This window comes from Manis pentadactyla, chromosome 15 (assembly GCF_030020395.1).
Source record: "Manis pentadactyla isolate mManPen7 chromosome 15, mManPen7.hap1, whole genome shotgun sequence".
Taxonomy (NCBI): domain Eukaryota; kingdom Metazoa; phylum Chordata; class Mammalia; order Pholidota; family Manidae; genus Manis; species Manis pentadactyla.
Window position 1 is genome coordinate 26,230,567 of NC_080033.1, and position 366 is coordinate 26,230,932.

Sequence of the window (366 nt, forward strand, 5' to 3'; positions counted from 1 at the left end):
CTGTGGGTTTAAGCTCCCTACACTGGAACACATGTCCAGTGCTAGTAAGCACAACTAGCCCTGGCATTTTTGCCTTTGTGGCCCATTCTAGTTCTAATTCTGGAGTAAATGAGCCCTAAGTCATTTAGTGAAGTCAATTTACTCTTCAATTTTGTTTAAACAGCAAAGTAAACCTTAGGTCCAAGTTCACTAGCAGGTGTGCACTGAAGTAATCTGTCAAAGATGGGCTGCATCATTAAACTTGGGAAATGCCGGGCCTGATGGCAGCTGTCCCCTGAGCAAGTGAACACACAACCCAGGCACAGTCTCGGGCTCGTCTCCCCTTCCAGTCTGGCTGTACCACAGGCATCATTCCTTTACCTGGAG